Source organism: Diadema antillarum, unplaced genomic scaffold (assembly GCF_040938485.1).
Source record: "Diadema antillarum isolate AM-2024a unplaced genomic scaffold, OU_Dant_1.0 scf00000066, whole genome shotgun sequence".
Lineage (NCBI taxonomy): Eukaryota > Metazoa > Echinodermata > Echinoidea > Diadematoida > Diadematidae > Diadema > Diadema antillarum.
Window position 1 is genome coordinate 3,575,784 of NW_027270955.1, and position 23,174 is coordinate 3,598,957.

Sequence of the window (23,174 nt, forward strand, 5' to 3'; positions counted from 1 at the left end):
CCACAGTCAACTTCTTATCGTTTTCAGGTTTCTTTCTCTCGTCAAGATCAACTAATCTTCTGACATGTCGACAGCCACTATTGACTTTTTATTCCCACTTCCTTTCCGCTCCCCTTGCCATTTATCTTCACCTCATCTCGAGATATAAGAGATGTGTATAAATGTAAACAACACCGGAAAGTCACCGGGGACATGCTCTGTAAACATGATGTATCACGTGTAAATGTGTTGGAATAATATATTGGGGAATAGTGAATGAAGAAGAACCAGTCATGCCTCCATCATTCTCCTGAGTCTACAATCGTCTAACTACCCCCACAAACATAAAATAAATGCTTTCCGAATTTCTCTCTTCACTGCAAACTTTGCACACAAGTAAAGTCTCACATGGCAATTCCTCATCTTCCTCATCTTCCTCGGGCGACACCTCCTTATCGAACGACAGCTCCTTGAAGGCGAAGCTGAAGTGCTCCTCTGGAACGGGAAAAGGGACAGAAAAGAGAAGTCAATACACATTTTCTAAAACAACCAATAAATTTTTTTTTAATGCTGTAGCGTAAAACTAACACTTAAAATCAAACAGAGGTAGCAGACAAGTCTGAGTGAATGGAAGAATATGAAGCATACCTGCGTGTGCCTCACACTCATGTATCCTCACTTTATGGGCTCTACACTACCACAAATCAGAAAGGGTACGTTAGGCAAACGTATCAACGATTTGGGCTGTTTTGATTTGCAGAAAGCATTTAGCATTACTCTGTAAATTTGCAAATTTCAAACAAACAGACCCCTCCTCCACCCCAACTCCCCCACCCCACCCCCCCCCCCAAAAAAAACAACAACAACAACAAGAAGCCCAACACTCATGGGATCCCTGTTTTACAATATGGAATATTTTGCTATCAAATGCCAGTTACAGTAATTGCAGTTTAACATGGAATGAACAGGTGTGCATACAAAGAAATGAAATACCAGGATTGGAGCAGAATATCAAAGTCACAGATGCTGCACACTGAATAGCATGGTCGATTCTCCTTTATCATCATTTCATAACATCTGGTTATTTTCAATACAAAGCACACTAAATGGGGGGCTAAATACCCAATGGCCCATTACTAGCCCAGGGAAACTGAAAACCCACTGTTTGGCAAGTATAAATGTGAATGAGCAACTAACAGCTATTAACCCTATTGTCTCCAGGATTTGATATGATTTGGTTTGTTTCAAAATGAAATCATTTGAAAGTCTACAGCACTTGAAGAATCTTGCAGGGAAGGGCTTCAACATAGGTATGGGGACCCTGGCCTTGATGTCTCCCAGGGTTAAAGGAATTGTTTGCCACTGGGGGCAGTGTTAAAAAAATATCACTTATTAAATCACATTTGATGCACACAGAGTGCATGCGTTGGTCAGTTGTATCAGAAAACATCTTTAAATACCATATAAAAATTTTGCAATAAAGCCTAGAATGTACGGAGATACCACTATTTTTTTTCGATAAACCATAATTGGAGAAGGTTTATTCTAAAATCCATTTTATTATAGCTATTGTGCACATCTTGTATACTTAATGGAACTTAACATTGATTATAATGACTAACATTTTTATATTTTTGAAGCACTAAAGCTGGGTTTTTGTTTCATCTGCAAATGGTAAATAATGCCTTTAAGTACAAAATGTAAGGAGAACATTTTGTATGTCCCTCTGTTCGGTGTTACTGAAAGTACATGTAGTTGGTTAATTTTAAAAAAAAAAAAAAAAAAAAAATGTACCGGTATATTGTGCAGTATCAAATTTGTTATCAAAGAGTTAGAAAGGTGAATGGCAGTTGCAAATCGAGAGCGCATAATGTATGTAGGTTTGAAATGAGAACTGCCTCACTGCTAATTTTAGTTACAAGTCAAGTGTACATGTATGAATCAGAAGAGACTGGGGGAATATTTAGATCACATCAAAAACTTAATCATGGCATGATTAAATGACTGGGACACAGCCCCCCCCCCCTCCCCCTCTCCCTCCCCCCTCCCCCCTCCCCCACTTTCCCCAGGTGCAAGTCGAGGACCCGTTTCAGACCTTTTTTTTTTATACAGCTGCACAGCTTGAGTTAAATCACAAACACACATACACACAATTGATCATCTAAAAAGAAAAAAAAAGAAAAGAAAAAGAAAGTTCTGCACGATTAATCATATGTGGAAATGCAGTGTCAAATATTAAAAGGTGCATATTAATAACACTATCTACAGATACAATGTAGCAAAGAGGACAAAAACTTTGAAAACACCATTCTTCCATAGACTTTTATGTTCGAAAAGGAAATATCTGCACTCTCTTTCAAAGAAGATGATACTTCACTGAGAATAGTGGGGGTTTTTTTCTTCTTCTTTTTTGACGTGTATCTTTTTAATAACCTTATATTCCACAGTCAAATCTTATTGCCCAAAAGAGACAAGACACTTCTGATAAATTACAGAGTGCCTGATTTATTTTTATTTTTTTTTATTTGGTGTGGGCAAAAATTGCCTCTTTAGGGAGGTGATATAGATTCACAAATAAGGACACATTGAATAAGACAGTTATGGGGAAAAGAACAAAAAATCAAGAAACGTACGTGGAAAACAATTAAATGTGACATCTTGGCCCAACTTCACTGATATTTCAGGCCAGGAATGCCGCAGCTTTGGCCGTCCATTCACTGAAGACCCATCTATTGAGAAAAGCGTAAGTATTGAGATGATGACGTCACAACCGTGATATAATGAAATCATGTATGTATTAGTTTATGAGAAACAGCAAATACAATTAACACAGAGTCCCTGTTCACATCAAACAATAACATCCACTCTGGTGTAAAACAAGAAAGGTCTCAATGACAGATCTGGGGCGAAAAAACAGACCCTGTTCATATGGACATTCACAACAGACACTTCGGGGCCCCACTTCATAAAAGGTTGATACGATGTCAACTCTTGCTGAAATGGCAATTGTCATGGTAACGACAAGAATCCAGCTTCCTGATTGGCTGTTACTATTGGAAGTTGCCATTCCAGCAAGAGTTGCCGTCCTAACATCTTTTATGAAATGGGGCCCTGGTGTCATCAAGTTGGCATCATAGTCTTTACCTTATGATTACAGTTGTTGCTGTTGTTGTTGTTCTTGCTCTGTGTGTGTGTGTGCGTGTGTGTTTGATTTGTTTTGTTTTGTGAGTAGAGCAATTGATGACAAAGTTTTAGAGAAAGAGGATGTACAACTGTAGCTTTCATGTGATGCTTTGCCTCGTTTTTCTTTTGCTTTAAGAATGACAATGACTTGGGCTGTAGAGTACAGAGCAATAGGCAGCCATGTTTTGTGGTTTCAGAATTTGTAAAAGCAAATTATAAATCTCTGCAGATTATCTAATTTTGATTCCCTTCTTTTCATTACTGGAGGTGGAGAAGCCTAGCTGAAGGCCCCGTCACACTACAGCGAATGCCCAACGAATGTTCAACGAATGTCCAACAAATTTGAAAATTTGAAGATGTGTTCACATCCGTTGGTAATACTAGAATAGTTTGTAACATGCTTGGCATTCTTTGTAATCATTAGCTATTCGCTGTAGTGTGACGGGCCTCTAAAGCATTATGAAGATTAATCCCAAATCTATTCCTATCAATACAAAACATGATAACATAAAACTGTCACTGGACCCCTTATATTCTCTAAAACTTACCTCTCTATTGTGCAAGTACTGCAAAATAACTTTTGAAAAGGAAGCACATAAAAGAAGAAAAAAAATGAAGGCAGTTCTCATGCCTACAAAACAAAAATATGTAAGTAAGATATGTAACCACAGTTAGAATTACATGTATGGCTTAGCATAAACAACCGTTTCTTACTTGATTTGATGTCATCATTTGCACCTGTTTGGGCTAACAATGATGGCTGCGACTTTGTTGCTTGGCTGGAGTTTGCTCCTAGCTCATGGTCATCTACAATGGGAAGAGCAACCCATCAAGGAAAACAAAATCAGCCTGGTCATACAACAGCCTCATTCTTTTTCACCTGTATTTAATACATAATTGACAAGTTTGTAGTGGCCAAAAGTCCATTTCAAAGCTGTAAAAACAGAAATTTTAGCATGCATGAAATTTTCATGAATTCAGTGAGGAGCCACAATATGTGAATATGAAATGAATTCAAAAGTTTTTGCCTCCTGTTGGGTAATGATACCCAAAGTTATTACCACCCCTTTCCATTCCACTATGATGACTGGATACGTCTCTTCACCTCCGGCCAGTCAATGACCTCTACCTCCAGTGAGTCACCAATCTCCATCATCCCTTGAGTATACCACCAGAATGTTAGGAGGATCCCATTGTTCCCTCATGTACGAAGTAACATCTAACCTCATCTCTCCATCTCAATGGAAGACCAAGTACAATCAAACCACAATTTACGACCATGTTGAGTCAACCCCAAACATTCTGTCCTACCCCCTTTCATTACTTGGAATTGATGTTGAATCTAATCCTCCTCTAAAACCCATAAAAGTACTACCTCCACGCCAAGACTAGTCCCGCCTTTGTTTCCTTAAATAACCCATTCCATACTAAATTCTGAAATGCCCAAAGATCTGTAATACACAGGCCATCAGATTCGCGTATGGAACTGGTTAAGTGTTGCCAAATTGAAAACCTTTCTTAATCCTTTGAAGACTAGTCCCCAGTATCCTCGGGCAGGTGTCTATGGGAAATGCTTGTTATAGCAAAATCAGCCTGTCCTCAATGGGTTACACCCCCTGGTTAAACATCAAGACTCCACCCCCATTCACCCCTTGATTGTATGTTACCCATTTGTGTAGTGAATGGTAAGCTGCAAGAGGACTTGGAATTTGAGGCTGAAGTGAGGGGACATACTATACAAAAGACCTCTCAAATAAAGAACACTTTGAAATACATTCATTGTGTGTCACAAGCCGTTTATTCATGATGAATTCAGTCTATGGCTGGAAGGAAATTAAATTTTACTTGATGAGCTACTTGAAGATATTCAATTGTAACTATCTAGGCCTATATCTTGGTTTTATCTCAGCTTCTCCAGCTTCCTGCACACATCTTTTCTATTGACTACACGTACAGTATTGTATCTCACCCCAGTTCACCCCTCCTGGCAACCCTCAAATAGGCCAGCCTTCAGTGTGTGCATGTCCCTCCCCTTGACGACACTCTCAACCAATCAGATAGGTGGACATTGGTCACCTGATGAATAATCATGCTCTGGTCACTGACCGGGACAATGTCAGCACATGTAGAACTAACTGTCACACACAAAAAGATCAAACTCAGTAGGGTAGGGCCTTCATCCCCACACACCACATGGAATCTACTTAAATATGTACTCCCCCATGGGTCAAGCATGCACCACTGTTAAGGGCTTTTTACACTTGTAAATTTTTGCTTAGCCCCGGACCAACGGTGGGGCTAAGGGGGGGCCTTAGCCCCACCGTTGGTACCGGACTATCCTTAGCCCACTTTCTGTTTACACTCGTTTTTGCCAAAGTGGGCTAGCCCTACCGATAGTACGGTACTATCTGCTGTAGCAGGGGTTAGCACCGCAATTGCGGTGCCAAGCAAGTGAGTGTAAACAGAACGAAAAAATAATCCTGGGCTAAGCGACGGAGACGAAGTCCGACCTTAACTGACCAATCAGAAACGAGGTAATCAAGTGCTGCTGGTGCGTGCATGTACGTGTACAGTACACAGCGTAATTATGAATATTCATGTGGTTTGGAAAGTCCGGGGCTAAGAAATACGAGTGTAAAAAGGTCAGTTTTCTCCTTAGCCCCGGACAAGAGATAGTACGGGACTAATTGGCGAGTGTAAAAAGCTGAAAAAATTGGTACGGGACTAACGATAGTCCTGGGTCAGAGAAAGTCCGGGGTTAAGAAACACAAGTGTAAAAAGCCCTTTAGATTGTACTTCTCCACTCGTGTTAACCAATGTCTGAATGCTCCAGCTGACCATCAATTCAAGTGTACACCTGTGATTCCATTTTCCTGTCCAGCCATGCTAAGAGGTAGGCCTACATGTCAAGGATTTTCTAAAATTTCTTTTCGGGTCTCCAAGAGTCTCAACTCTCATTTCCATACGTTTAGAGTGGGAACACTATATTCATTTTCAAGTACATTTGTAAAAAGGAAAGAAAAAAAAAACTATTAAAGGACAAGTTCACCTTCATAGACATGTGGGTTGAGTGAATGCAGCAATATTAGTAGAACACATCAGTGACAGTTTGAGCAAAATCGGACAATCCGTTAAAAAGTTATGAATTTTTGAAGTTTCTGCTCAGTCATGGCTGGATGAAAAGACTACTATAGCTTGTGATGTCACATGAGTACGACGATATAAAGCAAGAATAAAGAAAATTCAACATATTTCCATTTTTCTCGCATAACAAAAGAACACTCGACTTCTCTCTTTCAGAAGGCAGGGGGAATAATATTACCCTTAACATACGTCAGTAGCAAGTTGAAGAACTGTGCACTTTATTCAAAAAGTAAAGTTTTGTGAAATTCTCTTTTTATTTTCCTTATATAGTTGTACGCATATGACATCATACACTGTAGTAGTCTTCTCTTCAAGCAGTGACTGCGCAGATACTTAAACTATTCGTAACTTTTGAACGGATTGTCCAATTTTCCTCAAACTTCCACTGATGTGTTCTACTAATATTGCTGCATTCTCTCAATCCTTATGTATATAAAGGTGGACTTGTCCTTTAAAAGAGTGACTCATCAGCCTAATATGCAATACATTGTAGGTCCAATAACTACAAGAAAAGTACAATAAAAATTCTCAAGGGTAGGTTCTGGCAACTATGCCAGTGGGGAGGAGGGGGACTGTTTCCAAGAATTTTTGTTTCTATCCAAGGAATTTGATTGAATTAGTTTGTGGCTAGACTGTACCGACTATTCACTGTTTGGGTATGAGAGTGATGCAGACAGGGCCAAATGAGAGGGGGGAGGAGAGAGCAGGAGAATGCAGGAGAGAATGAGGGGGGGGAGAGTAAAGGGGGTGGGAGAGGAAGGGGAAAGAGGTTGGTGGGGCTAGGAGCATAAGATGGGTAGGTAGGGGCGAGAGGTCCTGACCTCCACTCCACCATCAGTCATCAAGCACTCCATCCCATAGGAATGAACCAGAGCATGGTAATGGACTGCTACGTGTAGGAATGATACCACAGGAATGTTTGGTATACTGGAAGAATAGAACCTGGGGTTGTTGTTCCATGGAGCTATGTTGTACAGGTTCCATGTGATGCAGCTCCATGGTTGTTCCAGGAACAGAATTGAGTCATAAAGCAAAATAGGAAGCATAATCTCTACATACACATACATACATACACACACACACACACACACACACACACACACACACACACACAATACCACCAGCATTTCCCCTTTGCAACTAGTAAGGAGTACCAGGTAATTATTACATTTCCCTAGTCCACACATAGGCCCTACATTATTGTACGTGTACCATCACATACAAGAGCATCCCTTTCTGAACATTGTAACAGTATCCCTACTACATTCCAACATCAACAAATGCAAATATTGCGTTACATGCATAGTATTTATTACCCATAGTACATGTAAAGGTATCTGGTTCCACCTCCCCTCCCAACCCCATCCCCCCCCCCCCCCCAACACACACACACACACACCTGTAGAGTCATGCTTACCATAGAGCTACAATACATGCTCCATGCTTTTTACCTACCTTGCAGCTGGCAGCCTTGATGAGTATGGCCACTCCCAGGCTTATCCTCCGCCCTACTACCTTGGCTCCGCTCATCTTTAATCAAAGGGAACAAAGAAAGAATTCAGATACAAGAACAATTTTTTTGCTGTCTGTTATATTTTCCCTGTCTTGTTCCTGGGAATCAAGTCACTAGGCTACAATGTATATTATATCACACACAATGCTGCACATGCTTTGAGACCATGATTTCTTGCATTACACGTTGCCCACTTTCAGATTGTATTTTCATCCATGTTTCTTTTCCGACAGCCTAGAAACAAAGCATTTCATTCACTATACTGTATTCCCTCCCATTAAGTTCCACAGGCAGGAGTTCACATATAACATGATTTGTAGTTGTCGCTAGGTAGGGTAAGCCTTCGACAAGCATTGTGGTTGTTAAAGGTAACATTTGTGAATAAAGCATGCATGAAATCTGAATATTTGTGAATACAGAATAATGGTCTACAGTATAAAGCAGTCTACTCTACATACTGCATGCACCATGCAAGGTGAGTATTATGTAAGTATACATGTATTCTACCTGTAAATTTCCAAGACAAACTTGGTATCTAAGGCTGCGTTCACATAGAAGTATTCGGTATTCGCTATTCACTATTCGCTATTCGCTATTCGAGCACCGAATACACCATCACCCGCACCGTCAACTCACCATCCCATGTAGTGAGGATTTCTTCCTCCTACATGTACATCGCAGCAAATCTTATTAACAATTTCTAAACTGCATCAGAATGTCAGTCTACATGCTTATTTTTGCTAACGGGCAAATCCAGACCAAAATTGTAATTATTTCATAAACGAGAGACGGTATACGCTGCAAGAAAATCGAACAAGCTCGATTCCCACTTTGCTATACTTTTCGCAGGTATTCGGTACTTTCGAATAGTGCCCTCTTATGTGAACCGGTGTGAGGAAATCCTATCGTTCGATTCAAGCTATTCGCATGCCCTCGAAAAACGAGCCCGAATACCCGAATAGTATACTTCTATGCGCACGCAGCCTAAGGAAAACAGAGTACAGAATCTTTTGTTATACAATTTGTAGCTTAGGTTAGAACCAGGTGCGCACATACACACTCTGGCCAGTTGAGGTTGCTAAGAACCAGTTTCCATGGCAATGAATGGCTATGACATCATACTTTGGTATTCTATAGGATATTTTCAGACAATATATTAAAAGCACCTGGAGGTTTCACGCAACGACAGCTACAACTTGTACCACTCACTGAAGAAAACAAGTCTAAGCCTACAATTGTATATGTAGGCCTACACACTGTTTTTCATGGGAGTAGACAAGATGCATGTGTGCCATCCTGTATGGCAATAAATTTCATTTTGAAGAAAAAAAAAACAGGAAAGGCTGAAAATTATATGAACCAGGCAGCTCAAAAATGCTTGTTTTAACATGATTCCTCCATACAGTGATACATGTATGTATTTAGAGGGTGGTCACAAGCATCAGAGTGATTTTTCTACAGGGGCAAGTTCTGGGTCTACAAGCTTTTGAATAATAAATGTTATTATAAACATAGAATGGACCATGCTACAGTTTGTATTCATATTCACTATAATAAATGCACATGAGGTTATTAAAGGACAAGTCCACCTTCATATACATAAGGATTGAGAGAATGCAGCAATATTAGTAGAACACATCAGTGAAAGTTTGAGGAAAATGGGACAATCCGTTCAAAAGTTACGAATATTTTAAGTATCTGTGCAGTCACTGCTGGAAGAGAAGACTACTACAGTGCATGATGTCACATGCGTACAACTATATAAGGAAAATAAAAATAGAATTTCACAAAACTTTACTTTTTGAATAAAGTGCACATTTCTTCGACTTGCTACTGACGTATGTTAAGGGTAATATTATTCCCCCTGCCTTCTGAAAGAGAGAAGTCGAGTGTTCTTTAGTTATAATGCAAGAAAAATGGAAATATGTTGAATTTTCTTTATTCTTTCTTTATATTGTTGTACTCATGTGACATCACAAGCTATAGTAGTCTTTTCATCCAGCCGCGACTTAGCAGAAACTTCAAAAATTCATAACTTTTGAACGGATTGTCCGATTTTGCTCATACTCTCACTGATGTGTTCTACTAATATTGCTGCATTCACTCAACCCACATGTCTGTGAAGGTTAACTTGTCCTTTAAACAGTGCAAGGAAGGATTTTACACATAATGTATGATAATCACAACAGAGACTATAAAAGAGGTGAGCATTCCCGCGAGGAACTGTAGAATGCGTTGAGTACTGTAATAATTATTCCCTGATAAGGCCTACAAGTCGTACATGTAGGCCTATGTAGGACCTACACACAGTAACAATGGGAGAGCTCGTAGAATGTTAGAGGCAATTAGTAGCAATCACAAACACTCGGGGTGTAAATAAGATTTATCAAAGGATGCATTTTTTTTATTACAATGTACATGGACAGGGTCAGTCAGTTATCATTTTGAAGTTTATGTACTGTACATACAACTTGTAGGCTACATACATTTGTACTGTACTTTCTATTATAACTACATGATGTACATGGTACAATGTATACAGTTGTTTTTTCCTCCCTCGTGTGAAATGTTAAAAAAAATCAAGAATTCCCATAACGAATCATGTACATAAGGTGTACATTTGGTAGGCCTAAAGTTTACGTGTATCACTGAACTCTATATTTAAAGTGATGTAGGCCTACAATGTACACACACAGGCAAAGACTCTCCACTGGCTGTCACAGATGACTGGTGCAGTTATTTGTAGTTTTCAAATACACTACAATGGTCACTCAGGTCAGCACATGAATTGGATGAATCCCCATGCTATCGGGCCTTTACATTACATTGTACATCTTTATTTTATCTTCTTCTCTTTTTTTTTTGCTTCCATTTGGTGCCCCTTGACCTTTCATCGCAGTCATTTCAGGTGACAAATTTTAGCCAACTCAATTCTATCCTTACCTACATGTACAATAATATTACAAAGATGGACATTGTAGTACTTGCTGAGATAATGGCTGGAAGATGATATATTGGAGGTGTGTACATAAGATTGCAAGGGAAAACAGAATGATACACTTTTTTTTGATAATAATACAAACAGAAACTGGTGGGGACATCTGAGGCATCAAGTTGTGATGGTGCATTGATGGATGGCAAATAATTTACAATGCTCACATCAGTGTACTGTACCAGCTGCCAAAACCACAGTGGTAAAAGGTAACATACAGTGTACTGTACAGTGTATGCACAAAGTTATACACATAATATTCTACTCTAGCTACATGTACAATGTAGGATTGCACACACACAAATTGCTCAGGGGTAAAACTTTTGGGTGGACCATTAATTTCATATGGGGGGGGGGGGGTGTGGACGGTACTATGATAAGAGTGAGGACACATACACTTGTACGGTACAGTACGTTTCATACCACACAAAGTCAATCATATCATTTGCAATATTGCATCTTTATATCCTTCAGGGAAAAATTAATATGCTCACAGAGTCCCACCACACATCATATCGGACACCCACATTCATGTTGTGGTGGTACAGTAATACAAGTAGGTCTCCAAAGACTAAGGTCCTTGCAATACAAATGTCTATAAAGAAAAAAGAAAATTCAAGACAGAAGGGCCCATGCATATAAACATTGATTATTAGTCAATAGCATGCAGGTATAGAATGGGTGGCGAGAATCCTGCGATCTCATTGGTCGAGAACTGTGTGTGGATTTTCTACTGGCCACACACTGCCTCACGGTGGTATGTTATCACGCACTTGTAGCAAGTGTACACACACTTGTAACAAAGGTTCGGGCACTATAAGCAAGCGTTCGCACACCCAGTACGAAATGCCTATATTGGCCGAAAAATCATACATCCAGTACATTTTTTCATGCATCCAGTAATTATTGGATGCATGATTTTCGGGCTTTTGATCGTCTATGGCTAGCCACAAGGGCATCCAGTAAATTTGCCATTGGGTAACATGATTGAAGTACAGATTTTTGGCAAAAAAAAAATTGTCCCCATTCTATTAAACACAGATGACACACATGTCTTTTCATGCGTCAGTCGGAATAGTGTGCATGAGGTAACTATGGAATTATAGCGTACACCCACTCGGCTTCACCTCGTGGGTTAAGCATTCCATAGTTACCTTTAATATGCACACAATTCCAACTGATGAACTCAGACCTGGGGGGTGTTTCATCAACGTTTGTCAGCTGACCAATTTCAGCAAAATCCTTGGCTTTGATTGGCTGAGATGCTCTGGTCACTGACTGTTACTATGGTGATTCAAGTTGTCAGCGCCGACAAACGTTGCTGAAACACCCCCCAGAGTGTCATTTGTATACTGTCGATAACAGTTGATGATTCAATTTTCTACAGGAACATCATGGCTAGCATGAATTATGTACAGTGTACACACAATGGGTTGTGAATAATACATTGTACAAAGTAGCATCAAATGGAATCATGCTATACGTGTACACATAGGTTCTATGCAATGCCAGGCAATATATATGATGTTAACATACACTTGTACGGCCTATGTGCTGTACAAGTCCAGAATACAAATATTCTGCATCTTCTTCTTTTTTTTCTGGAAGAAAGGGCCATTCACACTCTCGGTTTCACTGAAATACCACGAGTTGTCAAACTTCCACTGGTGTTACTTGCTATCTGTAGTCTGAATATTCCAAATGTGGACACAAAAATCTTTGAAAATCTACCACAAGTGTAGTGTAAAATCTCACAAATTTTGCTAATATACGTAATGTATATTCTGTGCATTGTGCACACTGTACCCTCCTGCACAAGTTCCTGCAGGGTTGTAAACTGTAGGCCTACACATACATTGTACAACCTGAACACCAAGCTGTGGACTGGCAAAGAGTCAACACTGAGTTCAGCACAGAGGCAGTACATACCAAATACTGTAAAATTTGGGGCTTCTCCGCAGTTTGATCAAGTGTGAACAGGGCAGTAAAAACTCGGAAAGTTTGATTTTGCAATATCTGCGAGTGAGAATGGCTCTGTTGCAATCTGTACACTATGTGTACACAATGTATGTTAAATCCCAGGCAGTGGGCGATCTACAAATGTAGTAATGGTGCATGCTCTATCATGATTCAGACAGGGCAAAGGTGAGGGAGTTGGATATCAGTTGCTTTAAATCATTTCCAGTGTAATGGATGTGGGGCAGTTTCATACAAAACAATTTTTGGGTTTTTTTTTTTGTTTTTTGTTTTTTTGTTTGTTTGTGTTTTTTTTTTGGGGGGGGGGTTGTTTTTTGTGAATTTCAATACCTTTCTACAGTCTGGCAGGAGTAAACTGCTGGCACAAGGCACAGAGAATATCTGTTATGTTTCATGATTCAACCTTGACCCAATCAGTACCCCCCCCCCACACACACACACACACACACAGACACACACAAACACACACACACACACACACACATACACAAATACAATGTACAAAATAAAAAAATACCTCCTTTCCTTTCAGGGGAGGGGTTGACAACTGAAGTTGAACAATTTTTTTATACTGACTATGACCTGCAAGGTCTCCAAAAAGAACACTAAATAAAAAGAAAAAAAGCTACAGGTACTTTAAATAACAAAATGGTTTTGTTGAACATCCTCAATAAGATTCACGTGAGATAATTAAAGTCATAACATTGAAGGAACATTCCTTTCTTATCATTCTGCTGATTCCACTCAAATTTCTGCCACCCTTTTGCAGTGATGTCTCCCACCTTTTTGATATCAAAGCAACTTTCTCTACTCTGGAGGACAAACCCTCCTCAAAATGGTTTGACCCTGGCAGCCCAGCTGAAATAGTCTCCTCTCACCAGACTGTAAGTTTAATAGTCGTATACAATACGTTTTTGTACATTGTAAATGATACAATTGTATGTAATTTTGGCCTTGAATTAAAGCACATGACTGCCAAACACCACTCCCTGGGCTTTCCTTACCTGATTCCCCCTGTGCCTCTGGCTGAGGTTCAGGTGGTGTTTGGGGCTCAATCTCAGATTCAGCTGCTTCTGGTTGGGGTATTAAGAAATCACCCACACATTTTGGAGGCAAATGGTATTAATTTCACCCCATATGTTTCTGTCACACTCCATCTCAGATTATTTCTCACATCATGGTACTGTACATAGGCCTATTGTATGTTGTTTAATACACATTGTATACCTACCAGGCTTTATGTATTGTACTCCCCTCTTGCTTCAAGCCTACATTTTTTACTGCCTATGGCTGTGCAGTTTTAACTACAATCCCTCCCATTAAAAATGGTGAATTCCAATACTCTCATCACAAAATGAAACCTTTACTATTAGCCAAATTCTCACCTGTTTTACTAAATTCAAATCCTAAGATCAGGGAGGTCCAACTCCCTGCCAAGATAGAACACATGCAATGTACAGTGTACTACACTCTCCAGTCTCCTAAAATGTATGGATTCTTTGTTTCTGTAGACTAGTTACGTTTCAGAACACTTGACCACCACATTCCATTGTGCTGACACACTCAAGTGAAGCTGCCTCGTGGTCCTGCATAAGATCTCACGATCACACACATAAATTATGGTGCTCAAACTTAATTCTCCTACACAAATTTAGCAATTCCTCCCGATGTATACATGTACCCTCTACATGGACAAGCTGGTATACACATAGTGTACATACTCTTCTCCCTTCGCTTCACGAAAAGTAACCAAAATAACATACAATGTATTCACAAGTTTTGTTAGAACAAATGTACATGTGTATCCAAGCCGATATGAGCTCTTAGTTCGTGAAACTACAGATTTCCAAACAGTAAAATCTTACAAGCACAAAAGTAAAAATTTGATCAAAATTGGAGAAAACTTCAGGGAAGTTTGACTTGTGACGAATCGCTAATTCCTGCAAAATAGTTCCTATATTCAGTTGACATAAGATGATACACATGTAGGCCAATGCAAATGAGTGAGCTGATGATGTCTTTAGATCACCTTTACACTTTTCCATTCACATTTTTATCAACGAAAAATTGACCAAAATTAAAACATTCTATGTATACAGCATGTACACCCTTTAGAAACATGAAACATTAAATGCCATTTCTGGCTGACTACAACTGTACATTGTACCTTTAATATAATTATCAGTCAGATATCAGGATTCAACACAAGGGCATAATTGCATTTGATAAAAAAGAGGAAATCTCATGACTTTATGTACAGTGCAGCAAATTGTTAGGGGGTGACATCATCAATTCACTCTACATTCATGCACACATTGTATACTATTTTATATTGACCATTCAAGAAAATTTCTGCTGGTTGCCCGAATTAGCAAAACTTCAAAATTTCAATTTCATAACTTCCTTAATTTTCATCCGATTTTGATCATACTTTCACTATTGTGCTTGTGGGATTTCACTCTTTCCTTTTAGATGAACTTTTATTTGTTCTGACTACACCTGTACAAATGTACATATATATCTCTTGTATGATCATGAAGAAAAAGAAACAAAAAGTTCAAAAAGAGTTTTTCAAAAATTACTGATAGAAACAAAAAAAGACAAAATACCCCCCCCCCCAAAAAAAAAAATCATACTCTAAAATGTAAGGGTCACCCAAGATTACTCCACAGCCTGAGCTTTACATAATCTACTGCAGCTAAGATCTACAGAGAACTAGTAAACATATTGTAACATGCATGTATAAAAACATAATGTAACATTTGGGTATGGACATAAAACTTGCCCAAGCTGGTCAGAGTACTGTACTACCTGGTATTACCTCGAATGTAATATCTTGACGTGACACGCTTCCATCTTCACGCTGATGGATTGTAAAGTGTACCAGGGTTCAGAGGGTTTTGTAGCCCATTAGTAGCCTTACATTTGTATCTCGAACAGTTTCATCAGATGACTGTGGCAAAATCATTGGACTCACCTAGCAGATCTACCCAGTCGGAGAGGTCCAGCAGGCTCTCGCAAATCACCGGACGGACATCAGGACTGGCGCAGTCTGACGTCGACGAGTCTTCCATCCCGACACCATGCAGTCATCGTAGTCGGCTTCAGAGCTGCGCTTGCCGCATACCTTGGATCTAGTGGGTTGTCACTGGAGTGGAAGAGAGAACTAGACCACTTTTAATGATGTCGAAATATATGTTGACATTGTACAGCATGGCAGAACTGTAGTGTACTTCCAATTTCCACAGGTGTCCCAAACTAACTGTCCATTATGATAAAGTTGTGATAATCAGTCAGTCCGCAGCACGAGCGAAAACGCACGTATTTATTCAAGTCGTATGCACGGCTGAGCGTTGCTTGCATACGTAATGAGCAGATACATGGTCATGAATAAATCCGTGTAGAACGAGTATTTCTCGTCAGTTTTCGACACTTTTAGTATCGACTGAAAGAGAAAACATAAGCAAATATGCTCATGATAAAAATAAACGGAAAAGAAGAATATAGAATATCAAAATCCCTATCGAAGTTCGGTATTGTATTCAAAAATATTCCTTCACGTTTGACGCCTAAAAACTAATCTGAAATCTTTCATGCCCCTCTAAAATATGGTGAAGACTATGTCCGCTAAAGTATATAGTATCACAATAAGGGCACGTTTTCCCATCTTCATTTCAATACGGGTCAGGAACTAGCAAAATTCAGAGACATGTCTAGCGTCGAGTTTAAAAAGATTATCCTCGCATTCGCACCGGAATTCCGGGTCTGTGATTGGTCGAAATCTGTCGCAAGACGCGGCGTGTCGCATTGCGTATTATGCATTGGCTGCTGACTCAATGTTGTGAGTTTTAAATGTTAGGTTCCAGATTGTGATCGAATTTTCACTCTCTATACAAAACTTGAACTTTACACAGGAACCAATGATGTGTATAGTGAGTGTGCACTTACAATGACCCTGAACAATGGACCTGGCTGCCACCTGTCCCGAGCTCTGCTGCAAGGCACATGAATGCTTAATCAATTATTCATGTGGATTGCCCCGAGCGCTGCTAGTCTGAATTCTTGACACAGGGTGAAATGCATGCACATGAAAGAAGTAAGCATATGTTTCCAAGTGCTTGCACACACCACATTTCAGAATGAACAAAGACTAGCTGCGATAGTGGAATTCCTCATGAAACATTCCAATCCTGGCCATTGTCCACGACCATTGTCTGGGTATCAACAACACATTCCACGCGTGTTCATTCACTACCCCACTTCCAGTAAGACCCCGTTTACAGTGCGAGGCTCGGCCGCGGCCGAGCCGCGGCCGAGCCCACCTTCATTTCAGTGTAAACGCGCAAAAGGCCAAATGCGATGCCAAAATTGGCCTCGCATCTGGCCACGCTCTGGAGGTGGTCTCGGCCGCGGCCGAGCCGCGGCCGAGCCCGGCCTTTTCTCGGTGTAAACGCAAACTGGGCCAAATGCGCGGCCAATTTTAGTCTGGCTTCCAAACCCTCTGCCTGTACCATTCCGCTATTCAGGATATCAACCCTCTAAACGTCGAAAACTAGGATAGTTTAAGGTGGTTTTGTCCCGCAAAGGATTTTTTCCCTTCGGCAAAGGCCTTTGCCCGAACGGCGACTTCGTCGCCACAGAATTCAGTTGGTAACGGGTCTGAAAACCAGACAATACCAAATTGCGTTTGTTTACAAGCAGAGCGCCACTACGACAAAATATTGAACGGTTTGAATTAAAAGCGCGGCCGAGCCCAGCAGTGTAAACGGACAAAATTGCGAGGCGAGGCCGCGCAATTGAGGCCAGGCTCGGCCACGGCCGAGCCGCGGCCGAGCCCGGCCCCGCACTGTAAACGGGGTCTTAGAAAACATAATTTGCCTTGTTTTCAACAGGAAAATTCACAACCTTAAAAATGGTGCCCCTCTTCGTTTTTTAATTGATCATACTCGCTCAAGTTTCACGATTGTGAAATCGAAGAAATTACGGAGATCTATTTTCAATACCAGTCAGGAACTAGCAAAACATCAAACTATGATCTAAAAGCTTCTTGAACATTGGCAAAATAATCGTTTACTTTGATGCTAAAATGGACTACTATATTGACATCAAAAATAGGGAAATTAGGTATCAAATTAATGAGCATAATCAGCTCTATAACTTACAACAATGTTACCTAACCATCCTGGGTCAAACAATGCACTGCGAAAGCTATCAAAGCTGTTGTTGCGACCTCTGCAAAAACTCTCGCAAAGTATCGCGAAATCTCGTCAGTCTCAAGGGCACAAACTGCGTAAACGTGATTCTGAATAAAATTGTCATTCGTGCCTCATTATCGCACACGCTGCGGACTGACTGTAATGCTTTCTTGTTATTACGTATAGCAGGTGCGGTATACTACCTCCTGCTATAGTATAGGGAGTAAAGACACTTGAACAGCATTATATTTGGTGGCAGTTGGGAGAATGGGTGTTCTTTCAAAGTGGAATCTTGGTCGGTTTACACAGTTTCAGTCAGTGAGTGACAGATGTTTTGATTATGCGTCTGGGTTTTGTTAGCTGTTTTGACTTTGGATGGTTGTCAGATGGGAACGGAAGTCTAGAGACTGGCTAAACGATGGAATGAGAGTTAAAGGACAAGTTCACCTTCATAGACACGTGGGTTGAGTGAATGCAGCAATATTAGTAGAACACATCAGTGAGAGTTTGAGCAAAATCGGACAATCCGTTAAAAAGTTATGAATTTTTAAAGTTTCTGCTCAGTCACGGCTGGATGAATAGACTACTATAGCTTGTGATGTCACGTGAGTACAACAATATAAAGAAAGAATAAAGAAAATTCAACATATTTCCAGTTTTCTTGCATAACAAAAGAACACTCGACTTCTCTCTTTCAGAGGGCAGGGGGAATAATATCACCCTCAACATACGTCAGTAGCAAGTCGAAGAAATGTGCACTTTATTCAAAAAGTAAAGTTTTGTGAAATTCTCTTTTTGTTTTCCTTATATAGTTGTACGCATGTGACATCACACACTGTAGTAGTCTTCTCTTCCAGCAGTGACTGCGCAGATACTTAAAATATTCGTAACTTTTGAACGGATTGTCCAATTTTCCTCAAACATTCACTGATGTGTTCTACTAATATTGCTGCATTCTCTCAATCCTTATGTATATGAAGGTGGACTTGTCCTTGAAGCAGAAATGCGCTATCTTGTTTATCAGCAGGTAGGGTGGGGATGAAAATATGTTGGTCAGAAAGATACCAAGGCTCACACTTGTCTGGTGGCCTGTTCCGGCCACTAAAATCTGTAAATCAAGAATTGTAGTGCCCTGAAAAAGAAGAATTATGGCCCAAACTGAAAGTAAAAGTTACAATCCATTTTGAATTAATCTTTCTTTCTTTTTTTCACTTTCACTGAAAGGTACACAAAGTCTTGCTGACTTTAGACTCTGCAATACTGCATACATTGTACATTGTACTACTAATACCCCTTTCAGGTAATCGCAGTTCAATTATCCACATCCAAATAATGCGGATGAAGTAATCAAAATTGCGTTCATATATCCCATGAAGTGCGCACTACTTTTACGAGCGCCCGTTCATATAACGGTGCGAAAGACAGGAGTTATTTGTCATGGTTACTGCGCACGCCTCTCTAATGACGTAATGTTTCCGGTGATATATACTCACGTGTATGCACAGCTCTCGCTCAAGCTCAGCAATCAGCGGTTGTGCGGGAAATCAAGTGACCTTTGACCGAACTGTGGAATGTTAGTGCGCATAAGTCATAAAACACGTTCATGTATTCTCGATCAACTCCTCATGCTGCAATAATGCTCATAATAGCAGCATCAAAATAATGCGCACTTTTTTACTCCTCTCCCGTTCATGTAATCAAAATTTTACGACTTATTGCTCCTATTATCCGCATCCACGATTACCTGAAAGGGGTATCAGTAATCAGTATTCAGTATGGTTACATCATCACTTCTTTGCCATTTCAATACATGTACAGTACAGTACCTACCAGCATGTCCCATCTTTTCTTATACACTAGGTTAGAGTACAGTCCACCATCTGGTGTACATTTTGTATTTTTGTACTGATTGACTGGTCTGCTCCACTGTGCATACAGTGCATACATACTGTACACATGTACAACTGTAAAAGATACTCAAATACTTTCTACCTCAAAAACAATGTGTAGCTTATTAAAGACCTGTACTGTTTATCATAGGGAGCAGTGAAATGTAATAGAGATATCACATTTGATGAATGTGTAAGCCAGTTATAGTTGTATCGCAAAACATCCTAGTACCATATTAAACATTTTCAATAAATCTGTTTGGTGGAGTTTTTATGAAATTTAGAATCTACCCATTTGTCTTTTTACACTGACACGGGACAGCTCTCCAAGCCAAACATAATATTAGCCTAAGAAGGCTAAGGGGAGGGATTACATGAAGCCAGACTGTATACCGTGGAACATCGATGTCCGTCCTATTTTTGCATTTTGGCTCAGCTTTTTTGAGTAAATGTGCTCGTGGTTTAACGTTTAATGATCAGATGTTGGGCGCTAGTGTATTTTCGCACAGCCTGTTTGTCAAATGACTCCCAAACATGCACAAACTCGCTCTAAATATATCCAACAGCCTCGAATATTAGCATCTGAGTGAGATTCAAGTCCAGGAGAAAAGGAATTTTCACCGTTTTGACACTTTTACACTTGTCAGGATATGTCGATCGCAGCTAGTTTGCTCTGCGATAGCTGTATTGCGCAGGAGCAGACAGCGCTGCGCAGGAGCAGACAGCGCGGCGCAGCATGGCACGGTGTACAAAAAACATGTTCATGACAGCGAGTGCCGCAATTGATCTGAATGTAGCTATCTCACAGCAATAAGAGCAAGTTCTACATGGTATCCTTAAAAAGATACTTTTTCTGCCTTTCTCTCAGCTTGTACCAAATCATGGTAGCGATTAATGGGGTTGTTCATGTTGTGTGCATGTGTGCATGTGTGTGTGTGTGCACGTGCCTGCGTATATGTGTGAGGTTGTGTGTGTGTGTGCATGAAAGAAAATTCTGAAAAATGTGTTTAATACAAAAGGCAAAGGTGAAAGAATATACTGTAAAAGTGGATATTTTCGCGCGACTAATTTTTCGCGCTTGGACGGGTACAATTCAAGAAGAGTTTTGCATGTTTTTAATTCCGCGGAATCAAGACATCACGCACAGGAACATATGGCAAGTAAAAATATTCGCGTGCTTTTATTTTCGCGCTATTTCTTGGTTGCGCGAAATGTGCGAAAATTTTCGACACCGCGAAAATTTCCACCTTTACAGTAATAGGCTAGGAAAAGGCAGAAAAGGAAATGAAAGAAAACCTGGCAAAAATGAAACAAAAGGTTTACAAAATAGAGAGTTCACTAAAAGATAATGGGAGAAAGGAAAGAAGAAAAAAAAGCAAGGGAGAGATGGATATGTTTGAAAAGAAAAGAGGAAAGTAAAGAAAAATATATCGAAAACAGAAAAGCACTGGGTAGAATATCATATAGAATGAGAGATGAATCAAAGCTGGATAAAAGGAATGATTAGAAAGGAAAGAAAGAATCATACAGGTTGAAAAGGAAATGAAGAAAAAGATTCCTTAGAAAGACACAAGAAAGAGATTATTGGAGATGATGGAAAGGAAAGTCCCTTGAACAGATAATGTACTTGTATGTATGGGAAAAACCCATGAAGGAAACAAAAAACAATCAGACAAAAAGTAGTTAAATAGGAAATTGAGAAAGTTAGACAAGAGAAAAACTATAAAACAAACAATGATTGATAGGAAGGAAAGGCAAATTAAGGTATCGATTCTACTTGAAAATAAAAGAAGAAAAGATAGAAAAGATAGAAAAAGATAGGAGTGGCTGCACACTTGTGCACGCACTTAGCCGCTTTGAAGCTACAACCGCTATAAACGCAAGACTTGGCCCAGGCCAGGAAAAGAGAAAAACAAATTTCAGCTTTTCAATGACACCACAGAAAAAGCAGCTGTGTCGCCACACTAGTGCGCTGAACGTACTATGTATTTGTACTGTGCTTGTGTATATAATATTAGACTAGCTAGAGATCAAAATTTTCAAACCATTTTCCGACAGATCTACTGGAAAAGTTGTATAAATACTACAAGTGTTGAAACTACATGAACATTAGATCTATTCGACTTTGGAGACGTCAGATGCAAGTATTTTAGTTTACTGAGTAACGAGGAAAGGGTGAGTTTGTGCATGTTTGGAGGTCAATTGACAAACAGGTGTGAAGTACACTAGCACCGGATGTTGTTTTTCCTCCTTAAATCATGCACGTTCATGATAGCAAAACTGCCAAAAAGTTACATTTGAACATAACCGTCACAACATAGACAGATTGGCAGTAATATACGGTTCCACCAAGACCAGGCTAAAGGTTGAAACTTACTGTCTGTCACATGGCAGTTGGCTCGGGTGTTAATATTAACGTTAATTTAATCATACTAACGTTAGATCTTGAATATATAGCACATGCACACTGTCTCACCAATTTCTTTCGCGAGCTCGAATTCAGTCGCCACCGACCGTCGAACGTTTCCACATCAGGAGAGAAGGGTCTTGCGCTGGCTTTTCACACCTTCACAAACTCTAATTTCTACAAGCTTTCTCGTACTAGAAAACGAACAAGTAGAATATCCCCTCTACCCCCGAAATACTCGATTATATTACTCCGGTGTGTAATGAAAAGATGCTTCTGAATCAATTCGAGGCGAGAGTTGAATGTTCGAGGGCTCGCTGGGACGCTTTGTTGTTATATCTGCAATTAATGGACAGGCAGCACACACACAGTGCATGTGATGCATAAGCTATAGTGCTACATCGTTATCACGTTGGTTTCAGCCATTCAGCTAATGCAGCGCCGCCGGGCCAGCTTATGAGCGTGCCACCGCACCTCATTTAGCTCGCTCTCGTAATCTCGCCACAGCAAGCTCATCTCTGCATCTCTCGCAGCTGCAGTTCACGGGATCGCGCCATCACTCGGCTTGACGCGTATAGTCGGCGAAAAAAAGAATACTAGTACGTCATGTACTAGGACGGTGTTACAAAAAACATTTCCCACTTTTGATCCTTAATATTTCAAAAACTGTTTATCAGATAAGACTGACATTGATATGAGCAATAGCTGAATAGTGTACAATTTTGTTGGTGGCAATTCTAAAATGACAGCATTATTCAGTTTCATTGAATTAAACATAAATTTTTCAGTTAGGTTTCAGATTTTGCTCTATTTTCAACCCTTTGTACAAATTTTGCACAGCTAAGTCAATAGATGTGTATGGGAGTGTGTAGTTGACACCCAGACAATGGTCCTG

General features: G+C 39.9%; 2 long non-coding RNA genes across 2 annotated transcripts; both read right to left on the reverse strand.

Annotated features, from left to right (window-relative positions):
• Positions 1 to 387: 387 nt before the first annotated feature.
• Positions 388 to 3,965, reverse strand: LOC139716555 (uncharacterized). The gene is made up of 3 exons (XR_011709908.1): positions 3,877 to 3,965; positions 2,613 to 2,708; positions 388 to 474 (listed from the first exon to the last, which is right to left on the reverse strand). It is a non-coding gene; the product is annotated as an uncharacterized lncRNA (long non-coding RNA).
• A 3,799-nt stretch (positions 3,966 to 7,764) lies between these two features.
• Positions 7,765 to 22,575, reverse strand: LOC139716554 (uncharacterized). The gene is made up of 3 exons (XR_011709907.1): positions 22,349 to 22,575; positions 15,766 to 15,936; positions 7,765 to 7,836 (listed from the first exon to the last, which is right to left on the reverse strand). It is a non-coding gene; the product is annotated as an uncharacterized lncRNA (long non-coding RNA).
• Between the last annotated feature and the right edge of the window lie 599 nt (positions 22,576 to 23,174).